General features: G+C 32.9%; 1 long non-coding RNA gene across 1 annotated transcript; it reads left to right on the forward strand.

Annotated features, from left to right (window-relative positions):
- Window positions 1–584: 584 nt before the first annotated feature.
- LOC143058514 (uncharacterized) lies at window positions 585–3,210 on the forward strand. Its single transcript, XR_012973099.1, has 2 exons — window positions 585–702; window positions 2,240–3,210. It is a non-coding gene; the product is annotated as an uncharacterized LOC143058514 (long non-coding RNA).
- The last annotated feature ends 11,663 nt before the right edge of the window (window positions 3,211–14,873 follow it).

Raw genomic sequence — 14,873 nt, forward strand, 5'->3', positions numbered from 1 at the left:
TAACTTTTTTTAAATATTGTAAATGAATGCATTATCATTTATCTTTTTATGTTACCTATATAAATTGCATTTGAGTAAATTTGAGGCAGGGAAAAAAATATATAGATATAACTCTGTCTTTTATCGTTTTCCGTTTATTGTCATGACATTGTCCGTTAACTTTATTTTTGCCAGACTCATGCGTTTGACTTTCCATCTTTATTTTTTAATGTGTCTATAATTCGAGGGCCTTTTGTAAAAAAAACTACATACCAGAAGCCTTCGTTAAAAAATAAAGTTTGAATATTATAGCAGAAAAAGGCTTATAAATTCATTCAAATTAATATTTGAAATAGGATAAATAATCAAGAAAATGTTTATAAATACGTCAGACACTGTACTTAAAGTACATTTAAAGACCAGGTTACATATATATTACATGCATACAGCATAATAAAGCTGGTTTAATTTGAATGACTATCCATTAGAGACATTTTTCGACGATAATTAATCAAATCTGACAAGTTTAATTAAAAACGGAAAATAATTCTTCGCCCGTAAACGATTTAACGTTACCGTACCCTCCTGTATTTTTGTTGCATTCATGTCGCATGTGTGTCGGCAGTGTCAGCGCTTCTAATAGCTAACTTATTTTACACAAAATCGTTGACATGGTAGAAGGAAACTATAGTACAATATAAGCTGAGCTGGAAATTGCAATTGGTGAGTAGAAATGAATATTTTAATACATGTCTATCAGAATAATCATTGATCATGGATCATCACCCAACAGTTTGAAGGAAAAATGTTCACATTTGTTAAATTTGTGCATACAGGTATGAATCGACGTTCCAATACTCCACACTCTTTGATAGTAGCCTGTTCAAAGGCAAAGTAAGAATTTGGGCTTGTTAAAAAATTGTTCCTGTGATTGGACCCCCCCCCCCTTTTTCATGTTTTTTGGAAGATCAAACATATATATACATACATATAAACAAGTATGGTTTAAACCCCCTTTTAAAAATGGCTGGATCCACCCCTGTTTATTGCCTAACATGCATTGACATGTGGGGTATTCACAATGGTATGGTTGTGCGGGATGGCCTATAGGCTATACAACAGTTACAAGACCTAAACCCCTGATCGAGTAATCCTACATATTGTATGTTAATGTATTGATAACTGTCACGTCCTAAATTTGCATGAAATATTTGTCTCTTTTTTTTATTAACCAATAACCAACCAATTTTCACATGTTACGATGTAGTCCGAGATAAGCTTGTCTGGCAAAACAGCCGTTTGGACATCAGAGTAATCTCGGACTAGTTACGCTTGGACGTCAGAGTAATCTCGGACTAGTTACGACGATGATATACCTATTTATATAGCCACTGGTGGGTGATGTACAATAATTATAATTTGTCACATATGTGTTATGAATACCTTCAACATGCTCAAGGCTTGGGTTTGTATATATGCAATAACCTCAAAATTGCCCGGGGCAAAAAAAAGAGTATATTGATATTGTGCCCTGACATGCCTGATTCCAAATGATGAGACGGCATTGCGTCCTTAACAACAATTTTTAACACTTTTCATCTTTTGTGATAAGAAATTTAAGATTTTACCGGGTATGATTCATTATTTTGTTATAAATGATTTGTTATGCTCTTAATTTTGTAGAACTTAAATATATGTTATAACAAGAAAAAGAAATTATGTTGAAATTTTTATTTTTTAATTTTATTTATCTTTTGTATATTATTCACTGTCATGACTGTCATGACTAAATAAAAATTAGATCCCACGCATGCGCGGCATAGTTAAATAAGTGCCCGACACGTTATCGTCAGTATGTTGATGGATTATAAAGAAGAAGAAGAAGAATCTTATAAATACTATTTGCTTTGTCACCATGTCACGTTGGTAGTAATATTCAACAAATTCTATTTTAAAATAAAAAAGTATTATAATTGATCACAACAAGTATAGTGCTATAGCCTCTATTAGACAGTAACCCTTCAATGAAGTATACACCTAAGAAAACATTGATGTAGAAAGAGAGAACATTTTGTTTTAGAAATAGAACCTCAAAAAAGGGTTTTATTCTTCTTCTCATAAGGGACTTATCAATTAAATTGTATAAGTCATAAATTCATTTCTTTACATCATTAAACTTATGATTGCTAGTTTTTCTTGTAGATAAATACAAGTTTATATATAATAAATACTTTATTCTTAATGTATATTTTTTTTGTAGATAAGATATCACATTGGTTTGAGCATGATTCCCAGCCAGATTATGAAGTGGCATATATCATGTATATCAATGTATATATAGGAAATATATAGTGTCACTAAGTTATACTCTCATATGGTACCTCATTTGTACCTGTAGCTATAAATTGTGAAATGGTGGATTCATTCATAATTTTGTGTTACTTATTGGTTTGGAAATAACGTTGATAGAGCTAACAGCATTATGTCATGATGTACAGTTGATGGGATGATCTGATTGGACAAAAAGAGAATTGTGAATTGAACAAATAGCAAACTTACAATTCATAGAAAAAATGTAGGAAATACAATGTACTACATTACCTGGTGACAGAGCATACCTTTGATATATATATATATATATATATTTGAAATAAGTAATATTAACAATTTGAAATAAAGAGAATTTAAAGTTTTCTAGGAATATTAGTAGTGCATCATATCTTAATTCCATGATTATCTTGGATAGTTATATCATTAAGAATAGAAAATTGGAATAATGGAAATTTCTAGTTTCAGTGAATATATATCAATCATTGTCAATACTAAAAGTGCAGCATCATGCTCATACATCATCTGATTCACCTTGGATAATTATTCATTTGAAATAAGAATTTGGATATAATAAGAGTTTCTATGCTGCCATTGCTATTGTTGGCTACATGTACCACCAGGGAGTGTTAAACCTCCTTTACTTTCCATGAGGGTCTATCACGGTCCATCACTATTGGTTAGTGTCATATATATGCATAATGATGGAAGTTTTTACCAACCTAGACAAGCTTTACAGCCCTGGCATGGTTGTTGGTTAGAGTCGAATGACAGCTTGCTGTATAGTTATAATAGTCTGAATGTATCTACATGTATTTTAATAATCTTCTAAATTACTGTTCATTCTGAAACTGGCATTTTATAATAGTAGTCAAACATATTAAACAATACATGTACTTCAAAGTATCATTTTATTTTGTCTCGCCTTACACAAAAGTCATGAAAGTTGGTTGTATACAAGAAATTTGTATTACAGTCTTGGGGTGATGATGTAAGCTATTTTATAGAGCTTTACATTTTAAAAGCTAAAAGAGCTGGATGTTTCTTGTCTTGTATTCAGATGCTAGTAGCTAATTAATATGTTATGATGTTTCAGTTTGCCATTATATGTACATTGCACCTGACCCCATTTTCATGGTTCAATGACTGCATGTAAAATATACTGTTACTTAATCAATGAAATGCTCTCTTATACTGTATATTTTATATATGTAATTGGATACATTTTATTGTATATGAGTATCTTGAAAGATCTACTTGTCTATCAGGTTGGGTTGACCTGACCTTGACCTTCATGGATAATTTAAGTGATTAATAAAATTGAGAATGGAAATGGGGAATGTGTCAAAGAGACAACAACCCGACCAAATAAAAAACAACAGCAGAGGGTCACCAACAGGTCTTCAATGTAGCGAGAAATTCCCGCACCCGGAGGCGTCCTTCAGCTGGCCCCTAAACAAATATATACTAGTCCAGTGATAATGAACGCCATGCTAATTTCCAAATTGTACACAAGAAACTAAAATTAAAATAATACAAGACCAACAAAGACCAGAGGCTCCTGACTTGGGACAGGCGCAAAAATGCGGCGGGGTTAAACATGTTTGTGAGATCTCAACCCTTATTTCAGTTTGATACAATGTTAACATGGTTAGGTTTGTTTCTCAGTTTATATTTCCTAATAAAATTGACACTGGAAATGGGGAATGTGCCAAAAAAGACAACAACCCAACTTCAGAGCAGACAATAGCCGAAGGTCATCAATGTTTCTCATAAGCTATAAGCTACATTGTACATGTATAGGATCACTACTTTTGGCATAATTATGGAATAAATGTAAGTTGTACATGTTTGACATTTTTGAATGGCTTATTTCATCTGACAATGACACCATTTTCATGGTTTTTATGTTTAGTCTTTTTCTCTGTTTCTATGGTTACTATAAACGTTTAACCATAAATTTGGGGTATGGAAGAACTGTGAAATTCAAAAATTCATGAAATTCATGAAATTATCTGTCATATATCTGTCTGGCATGGTTATTTTGACTGGACTTCATTTTAATGGATTATTGATAATGTAAAGTTTATGTGATACTTATAGACTAGTAAAATCTTCTTATTACAGAATTTCAATAAAAAGATCATGAATAAGGCCACATTTAAAAGAATGTCTGTTTCCCATCCCAGGGGGCTTATTTTTTACCTGGGTGTGGGGAGGGGAAACAAACAATTTTTATTTTGGCCTAAGGAGATATGGTGAGACGACTATCAACCATTTAAATCATGTAGACCAAGTGATTTACTTGTTAGTCACTATATACATGTAATAGGTCACTGCACACCCTTCAACAATGACCAAAAACTAAAACTTTATAATGAGCACCCTATAAAAGGTTCAGCCTGTAATGAGGCATCTGACACAGTTAATGTAAAATATTCAGACGAGAAACCCAACAGTGATGACAATTTGATTTATTATACCATACCCTCCCCCCTCCCTTGAAGTTAAATGTCCAATCCCTTGGTGTACTGATATGAATAGTATTTTACTGGAAATGTTTCGGAAAATAGATATTGATGCTAACGTAAATATTTTATCCAATAAAAAGACAGGAAATAAGTCGGTGAACCAAAAAGTTCAAATCTAATTGAAAATTAAAGTGCCCATGAACTCACTGATCATGCACGAGTGATTCTATTCATTAAAAGTGTCCGTGTAACAATTAAGAAGAGTCTGTGTATCATCGAAAAAGAGTCTGTGTAACACCCCTTAATGTACTGTTTTTCTATAGCTCTGCAAGGGGGGGGGGGGGGGGGGGGGGGCGGGGGTCAAAGTCGTTCAAAGGTCACTGTACGGCCTTTAACAATGAGCAAAATCAATACAGCATTCTAGTACGGCATACGTTTTACCTCAGCGAACTCTCTGTCTTGGTGATGTATCAATCATTTGCTTCAGGTCGATCCATTTCGCATCTCATCATGAATATGCGTGATATATTTGCCACTGGACATTAAGGGAGCAATCAATTTATCAGTTTCATTTAGTGATGCATGCTAATTATATATAGTTCTCAAATGATAATTGTCTAAAACTGTTTCCATTTTTGTGTATTTTATTTTTTAGCGTAAATTTTAGAATTTCTTTCCGAATCTTTCCCTTTGCATTTATTTGTTTGTAAACATTTAATAAAGTAGTCCATGTCAGGGGTTAGATTGTATACAGCCAATCTAGGACAAGGGCAGTAGAACAGAAAACAGTCTCCATTGTATACATACATATGCATTTATGTTGAAGCGTAAAACAACGACATGTAGTTGAGCTCGTTTTGGTGAATCAATTACTGTCAAATCTTTATATATATATATCTGGTAAAGTTGTCATAAAAGCAAAAACGGACGAAAAAGTTGGCAACAATTTATAATAAGACTAAACTTATTTTGGCCGTTTCGTTTCTTCTAAAGTGTTAAATTCAACCATGCGACTGGCTTACTTGGAGATTCAGGTGACCTTTTTCGTTTTTTAGAAATTTCAATCAAAGTTCGTATATCCCTTCAACGATTTATTCAATTTTTTTTAACGTATAGATAACGCGAAACTCTCACTACACCATGCATAGACTTTTTTTTTTCTCGACCAAATGCGGCTGCTTATTTATACAACCGAACAACCAAACGTCCGCACCCAATTTTAGCAAAGATATACTGTCGAACGGGAGATGTGAATATTTCTATACCCAATCCATCATTTGGTTTTGAAAACAATTTTAAAGGTATACATTAATACGACATCAACCCAACGACACATATCAATCAAAACATTAAGAGTCAACACACAGATTTTTGTTATAGAAAGAAACCTATACAGAATAAAAAGCCTAAACCGCAACAAGACTAAATAATACGGGAGCAGTGATTTTTTTTAGACAAAAATGCAAGTGTTCCGTAGAAATATTTCACGTGCCATTTTTTTTTATTTCGATCGTTGAAAATTATAGCAGGTGTGATATAAATCAGTAGATTTAGGACAAAACTATAATATGGAAATATAATATGAAAATTAAGCCTGCTTTGTACTAGACCGACACACTGAGATGGATTTTTAACGTGTAAGTTCACAAGCTAACAGTTCGAAAGAAAGAAAAAAACTCTTTGTTAGACCCGTTTGGGATTCGGACTAAAGTCCTCTCGCTGTCGAGGTGAACTTATTCTCACGAGACCAACCAGGAGAGAGGTCGCATGGTCATACCAAAAACTCGAGCATAATAAACAATACAGTTTAACAGAATTATCACCGTTACTAATGCGATTTTAAAGTCATGATCTTATCTAAATTAGATACCGTTATGTGATGTTGGTATCTACACGTATGAATAGAGATGGCCGACATCAGAGTAGATTGAGAGGACCATCGCTCTCTGCAAATTGAAAACTCTTCCTCAATGATGTTAGTGGTCCCATTATAGCGAGCTGTTGCAAGGCTAAATTTCTATCCTTATTAAATCTTCTCTCATTATTCAGTGGTATTTCAAGTTTACTTTTAATCTTATTGTCGAACGACTATTTGAAGTGCTTCCTATTATATTTAAAACTTGTGTTCTCGTTATGAACACGAATGAAATATTTGCCACTGGAGGTGACTGAGGCAAACAACAATGAATCACCATCAATAAAATATAAGTATTTGTTCTCACAAAATACTTTGTAATTAATTAGAAGAATGATGACAATTTCTCATCTATTCACGTTTTGATCGAGCCGCTTCAACATCAAATCTTGCTGCAATTGTTTTACATTTAGGCTACTAGTATTAATTACTATTGTATTCATTGAAGTTTACATGCGTAGTTTTTTTTATTCAAAAGAATAAATTAATATTTATAAATAAATTGGACTGAACAAACAACACCAATTATTTCTCATTTGCATGTAACGCAGTTTAGAAAAATAAAAGATTTGATTTTTTTTAGATTAGCACACATGCAACGCATCCCCACTTAGGAGTCCTCCAAAAAGGTAAAATTTACCTGTAACGGAACATGTATGTCTGGTGTATGTATATCACTCGTTCCATCTACAATATACGGAAATGACACGACCGGGTATTGTAAAGCTTTGAGGGACTTTTAATGTCAAATTCATATCCCTGGGCGAAGAAATTACCAAGTTTGGAAAACACCGTGTGTACACTGACTTATAAAAGTGTTTATGTCTTTCGTGCTGTCTAGTCTGAGAATAAAAGTTTGAGCAGTTTTTGAAGGTAAAAAATAAAGGTTTAATAATATTGCAAAAGTCTGTGAATAATTGAAAATAGGACGTTCCGGAAAACACAAGTCGCTATATTAAATGCTTGTAAATCTCTGTTACATGTGGTGCGCTTCTATTTAAATACCTTTCTGTTAATTAAGAAAGTGTAAAAACAGTAATTGAAATCCGGCTGAAAAAAGGGAAAACGAATAGTGACTATCTAACTTATTTTTCAAATATCGAATACACAAATAAATCTCTAACCATCCACGCTTACAATTTGTTTTTACTGACAGGTGTCTGCTGGCATTCGATTGGATATCAGTTTTATGTAGGCGTAACAATTCATCCCATTTATCCAATCAGCTGTCTTGTGTGCGATCTCATACGGTTCACACTAGGGTTCACATAGTCTAGTTTTTTATAATGATAGCGATAAAAATTATTCGTGCAGAATATACATACACTATAAAACAAAAATATCCTGTCCAAAAATGACTTACGAGACACCATATTAACCAAATAACTATTTAAAAACTAAGACAGCATACATATAAAATATTATCATTCATAACAATTACTATTTAAAAGGGAAATATTATACTATTAGTATCATGGTCCCAGCATTTTAACAAATTTATCAAAACAGGACGTTGTTGCAATGGTGTGACTGGGACTTTACAGTGCGTCTAAAAATAACCTAGGCCGCCTCGGTGCACTATAAGCTCTCGAAACTGCACTAAGACCATGATGGAACACTATAGCGAACTTTCTATACTAATGAAATGTCCATGTGTGGAAAAAAGATCTTACTATACACTGTACGGACATTTAGACTTATTCACTAGCTGTGATATACAGTAGAAGATTTAGCAAGGATAGCAAGGATACAAAAATTACGATATTAATAACGCTAAAAATTAAAAGGAAAGTGTACGCTATGTCGCCCGGATCCGACACTGACCTAGCAAATTACGACATAATTAAACCATTAGCAACTTTGTAAAAAAATATATAGAAAAAATGTCTTTTCTCTTCCTTAAACTGGGAATATTATGATAATCAGATAAAGGTAATGTCTGTCAAAAAACGTATTTTACGAAATAATTGAAATCGGATTTAGATTAGATTTGTGATCGTTGGAATTTAAATAATCTATCTCTTTATAATTACCTTTTTTAATCAAACGGAACACATACTATAGGAGATGTGGGATATGTTTCAATTTGACAGCAACCAAACGACAAAAAATCATAAATGAATCAAGAGCGCATGTTTAGTCTTCAACAAGAAACAGGTGTCTACACAAAAGGTCTGACAGCGTGAAAGACCAAAACCACACTATTATAAGTCATGGTATTCGAAAGCAGGAGATTAGTACTCTATCAGACAAAACTGCAATCACGTTTACCAAATACTTAACCAACGCACCACAAACTAATGCCTGCACCAAGTTAACGTATAATTGTGATATGAAGAGATGGCAGATACCCACAACCAACTTGGAACCACCACCAGACAGAAGGACAAATAAGCATTTAGAGGGCTGGCACCCCATATGGAATTTACTGACCCCATATATACCGTATTAGGTCACTCAATAGCTTTACAATACCCGGCCGTGTCATTGCCGTATATTGTAGATGGAACGTGTAATATATGTTCCAGACCGTATGAGTATTTGGGCCGTACGCAACTTTACCGAAAAATATTTTTGCTAAGGAACATACAGAACTGCAAAAATGTAAATGTAAAAAATATTAGTACGTTACTTGTGGTAGCAAGTGTAACATTGGTTGAGAGTACCAAAATTAGGATTAAGATATACAATTAAACAAATATTTTATTTCAATTGTTCATTTGTTCATTTTATCCGTGTAATTGTAATAATATTAAATTAGTAAATCTGAAAATAAAGATTGTGATTAATGTTAATTTTTTGAAATTTAACCCATATGATCTAATAACATGTATGGTCAGCTCGTACTGGACCATACGCGAATACTCATACGGTCCGACCGTACGCGTATGGTCGGACCGTACGAGTATACGTATACGGTCCGGACCGTACGCGTACGGTCCAAATACTCATATGGTCTGGAACATATACACAATGAATTTCATACACCAGATATACAAATACAGGTAAATTTTACCTTTTTGGAGGACTCCGAAGAGGTGGTGCATTGCATGTGCGCTAAGTTTGAAAACAAATCCAATCTTTTATTTGGGGTACGTCTGAATACCGCTAATGACCTCCTGAGTGCACTCAGGACATACAATGTGCACTCAGGATCCTTCATATTCATCGTATTTGCAGGATGGATGCATATATTCGTTACACGCTGCTTATCTAAGAGTTAAATTTTGGTAGAATTTGAAATCGAACTAAGATAGATTTGTTAATTCTTTTGAAAAAATGACCAGGGCCGTAACTACATTGAGGCAAATGAGGCAAATGCCTCATGTTTTAAATTTAAAAAAAAAAAAAAAAAAAAAACTAAAACAAAAGATTGTCTACATATGATTGTCTTCATATGAGTGTCTTCATATCAAATTGTTTTCACTGAAAGTGTCTTGCAAGAAGCAAGTTCTCTTCACTCTCTGATGTCGCCCCTGCCTATTTTTCGTAATCCATGTTTCTATTTTACTTTTAGTTTTCAGAGTTGATGGTCTATTGTTTGTACTTCTGTGTCCCGGGTTTGTCTTTTTTACATTTATTGTCTTACTTAATTACTAGTCTGAGTGTTGATTTTCATTTGTAAACGTGTCACACTGTGTAATGTTGCATGTCCACCGATGTCCAGGCATTATGCGAGAAAATATTTTAAGAATATACGATGCTACTGGACACAGAAAAAAGTGGTCGTTTCTGCATGGAGAATTGAACTTGATATCAAAGAATACGAAACTGCCTTTCTTGTATATAAAACCATACCCAATTTTTCTTAGTATGGATTGCAAAACTAGGTATTTTCTTAGGTGAAATATGCACAGAAGTGATAGATATGTATTATAAATATAGAAAATTAAATATCTTAATCAACAAATTTTTTAAAAAAAATAACTGTATCATATACCCAAGCGCCTGTGGATAAAACTAGATATATATAGCTGACATGGTTTACATTAAAGAAAGACCACCAATTTCCCGGTATTAAATCATTTGTTGAAAAAGAACATCAATGTATTGCCATATGACCTGTTACAATCAAGGGTTAAATTTGCATTAAGTCGTGTTCAGAACCTTTAACAGAAAATAAGGGAATATAAAGTACACGTGCACGGGAGCTAATCGCACACAATGTCAATGTATAGAAAAAAAAATACAAATAATCAATGGTCAAAGTTTTTATTCCTGTTCTTCATCTTGATAGTTGCTGGAGGGTCTTCAATAATTACGATTTTTGCTTTATCCTACATGAGGGTTTGGACGGGGTTAAATGATTAAAGAATAATGCCCTTAAAAATGAAGATTAGAGAATAAAGGGGGAAAAAAGAAGATCAGAGAAAAAAGGGGTTAATTTTTTGAAGATTAGAGAAAAAAGGGGTTATTTTTTTAAAGATTAAAGAAAAAAAGGCGTGAAAATTAAGGGTTGACAAAATAACAGACCCCCCCCCCCCCCCCCCCCATCCAGACCCTCCTACATATCGGTCTTTTAATGTTTTGAATTTCCCTAAAACTTTAAAGTCTTAAATAACAATGAATCTATGTTTTTGCTTTGAGACCAGAATATTGTCGAAAAAATAACTAAAAATGATTTGCGTTTCTATGTAAGAAAGAGTCCGGGAAACGCTCAGAATGCACGATTTTGCATTATTTTTCTCAGAGCTTCTGGGCCCTTTTAAAGGGCCCCAAGACCCCTGGCAAAAAATATATATTTTGCCTCAGTATTAAAAGGGGCTAGTTACGACCCTGATGACACCAATTACTGAGCCGTGAATTATCCAACCATTACCAAGCAGGAAAGTCCCTGAATCAACAAAAAATTTTTTTGTTTATGAATTGTGTTGTTAGTACTGGTCCGGGAACACAATTATCCCCCTTCAATTTTCGTTCACAAATATAGTTCCCTTTAATTTCAGTATATTTTTTCTTAAATTTTTTTTTGCCTTTCTTTTGAATTTTCCCCCATTTTTTTGCTATAATGTGAATGTAAGGCCATCTAAGAGAATTTCTGTAAAATTTCTTTTTGATATTTTGAGCAGAAATGAGTGATTTTGTTAGGTAAACCAGAGACATATATATGTCTCTGGGTAAACATAGGTGGGATTTCCCCTTTTCGGAAGCTCTCTGGCTTAACCCATACTGGTGTCCTTGTGTTTAGAATTAGAATTTAAAATATTTATAAGACAGATCAGTATCTAAAAAAGAATACTTTAATGAACGAATGAACTTTATTACCTCAAAACTTCATTTCATAGTAACAGAGAAAATATATATTTACAATTATTAATACCATGCACATTGGTTGAAAAAAAACCTTGATTTAACTTGAATGTAGCTTGCAGGACCGATTTACCTGTAACATTTGTAGAAATTTAGATTATTTTTATGTAAGATGACCGATAGTGCTGTCTCAATTCAGAGTTTGAACTTTAAAAAACATGATTAAGTGTGTATTAATATAGTACATAATAGTATAGAATGTGAAAGCGATTCCTTTGATATAAAATTTGCAGCAATATTCCAGTATAAAATGTCTGTCTATCTGTAGCTACATCCAACACTTAACATGTCATGATATAATGATATTCGTCACAGATATCTCTTGAGCCGCAGAAATGACAACGTCTGTCTTGAAAGGGGTTAGTTAGTTATAACTTTATGAAGTTAATCTCTTTTCATGCTTTTGGAGAGTTGTCTCATTGGCAATCAATACCACATCTCGAACTTTTTTTTATTTTTTTTATATATATAAAGTTAGACTTCAATGCCCCCCCCCCCCCCCATTTTTCTTGAAACTCCTCGTAGATTTATAATAGATAGCTTACATATAACATATGTTTTGATAACTAATAATAAAGATCTTATTTTAGTTTAAAAACTTTACGAATGCCCAGCAAAGATTAAGCGTGTTGCATTCGAAGTGATCAGACTACCGCTAGGCCATTTCAACTCAAAATATATAAAATATCGTTGCATCGGTAAAACTTTGAATCATTTTTGACAAAACTATTAGAATTTAAGACTGCTCTGCTTTTACAATAACTGTTTACTTGTTATCATTTCAATGAATATCGAGTAATATTTGTCGATGGACGGTTGTTGAGTTAATGCACGGTATTGTGATTTTTTTCACAATTGAATTTATAGAACCTTTTGTTAAGATTCATTGTCATATGTATCAAATCAAAATAGCTTTCTATTACCAGTTCCTTGGCGTTGCAACACCACTGCATGGTCATCCAATCAAAAAAGGAAAGTTATAATATTTATTTTATTAATAATATAATCTTTTATTCGTAAGCAATACAACTTGCAGAAAATAATTATTACAAATATTCAATTACATCAGTGGAACATATTTACATTTAAACAATTAGTCAAATAATCATATAAGTAGATATACCATTATAGCAGTACAGCAGAATAGGATCAAATGGATTTTTAGCATTAATGAATGAATTTAATTTCGTACCTTCTCAGTCAGAAATAAAAACTTCCCTTTAATTGGTTAGTTCCTTTAGGGGGGACTATGGATTTTTTTCCAAACATTTTTTTGGCGACAAATTTTTTTTCTTTCAATATTAGCATTACATATAGTGTCAGCTGAGGGTAAAACAAACATTATTTTTCTCCGGGTCAAAAACAAATTTTTTTTTTTCCAAAACTCGAAATAAACTTTTTTTTCAAAAAAAAAAACATAGCCCCCCCCCCCCTTTCCACCCCCAGAAAATCAAATGGTTGCTGCCTAAAGCTACCGTTTAATCTATCTTTGAATTCAATTAAAAACAAGTTCACATTTTTTTTTAACCCTAATGTAACCGTATGTTAAAGCGTTTTCGTCCGTATCAATAAATTGTTTATCAAAATTGAAGTGCATGAGTATTATTAACGTCTGGGATGAGTGTGAGATTTCTCTGTTGATGGGAATAAACAAAATTTAGCTGAATTTGTATTATTCAAATTAATGAAAAGGCAAGCTAGTGTGTGTTTAAAATGATATTGTTGGAATGGATTTATAACATTAAAAATGTGTGTAACCGATTTTAGGTTGACTTGGACTGCGAATTTGAAAATAATTTATTTGTGAAATCACATTCTTTAAGATGACATATTTTGTAAGTACGTTAACCTTTTATTCTAATTATAGTATCTTTGAAATGCATTTTATAGCTGACTATGCGGTATGTGCTTTGCTCATTGTTGACGGCCGTACGGTGACATATAGTTGTTAATGTCTGTGTAAAACACTGTGCGGGACAAATTTGCCATTCCGGTACCGGCAAATCTGACTTTGTCGGTTTACAAGATATCAAAAAAAAATTTTGCCCAGTGATAGATTATTAAAAAATTTAAAAAATGCCATATGTCCCAACTTGTCACTGTTGTCACTCTTGTCACTGCAGCTGATTAAAAGTACATTTCCCATGGGAAATTTGACAATTCCCATGGGAATATTAGAATTTCCCATGGGAACGTTGAAAGTTCCCATGGGAAAAATTACTTTTCCCATGGGAAGTTTAGAGTTCCCATAGGAACTTTAAAGTTCCCATGGGAACATAAGTAAATTGTTTGTTCCCATGGGAAGTTCTAACTTTCCCAAGGGAAACTTTAAATTTCCCATGGGAATTTTTCTTCCCAAGGGAACTCCTTTTCTTCCCATGGGAAAATACTTTTCCCATGGGAACAATAATTTTTCCCATGGGAACAATAATTATTCCCATGGGAACAATAATTTTTCCCATGGGAACAATAAATTATTCCCATGGGAACAATAATTATTCCCATGGGAAGTGATATAACTAAAAAAAAAACATAAACAAATCCGCTCATTGTATGAGTGAAGCTATTTCACAAAACGGACTAAGTTATTATGGGTACAAATATTTCTTTGTATCTTAATTGTAGAAATATATAATTGTGTGTTTTACGATTTTTGTCTTGGCATGCTTAATTGAAAACAAATCACTTTCTGACATAGTGCAAATTGAGTAACAAAAATTTATCTACTATAAATTCAGAAATTATTGCTGTTTTTATTATTGGGAAAATAGTGATAGGGTTTTAATCACAATAATATACACTTGCATATTGAAATGTTTTATGAACTAAACAGAATTATTCTAAATTTTGCACAAAAAAAAAGTGTTTAG

Source organism: Mytilus galloprovincialis, chromosome 14, assembly GCF_965363235.1.
Source record: "Mytilus galloprovincialis chromosome 14, xbMytGall1.hap1.1, whole genome shotgun sequence".
Taxonomy (NCBI): Eukaryota; Metazoa; Mollusca; class Bivalvia; order Mytilida; family Mytilidae; genus Mytilus; species Mytilus galloprovincialis.